We start from the raw sequence: 546 nt of genomic DNA, 5'->3' as shown, positions 1-546 counted from the left end.
GGCCAACGTAATGATGCTGAAATGTTATTATTATTATTATTATTATTGTTATTGTTATTATTTAACATTAATTACATTACAAGGATAGTTTGGCCAAGTTCAATAACGCCGGAATGGTATATGCACTCTATTTTTTATTTCATGCTTCAATTTTTCCCCTTTTTTTCAAAATTTCAATCAACGTCACTGTGAAGCGTGACTCTGTTGGTGTCAGCCTAGGACCCTAGCCAGGGACCTAGGCCTAGTTTAGGGAGGGCCTATGGTAGGTAGGACTTAACTCAGCCTGCTTTAGGCCTGTAGTTTATCTAATTCTTTCTGTCAGACTTTGGTGTACCTATCTACACTTTATAAAGGAGGGGTACTAGCTGTTGTTGTAGATGTTATACTAACATTTAATAACATACAAGAAAGTCACAGTTAGTTACACACGTACATCCCATAAATCCGTAAGATTTCATAGGCCCACCGTAGGTAAACATAGAAAGAGCAATAAAAGTATAACTCGAGCGTCACGACATTGCGAAGTGTCTGCTCTTGTTCCTCGTA

Source organism: Anneissia japonica, unplaced genomic scaffold (assembly GCF_011630105.1).
Source record: "Anneissia japonica isolate Jap-2015-1 unplaced genomic scaffold, ASM1163010v1 scaffold287922_len478547_cov175, whole genome shotgun sequence".
NCBI lineage: Eukaryota > Metazoa > Echinodermata > Crinoidea > Comatulida > Comatulidae > Anneissia > Anneissia japonica.
The sequence above is the reverse complement of the archived record's forward strand: the minus strand, read 5'-3'. Positions refer to the sequence as shown.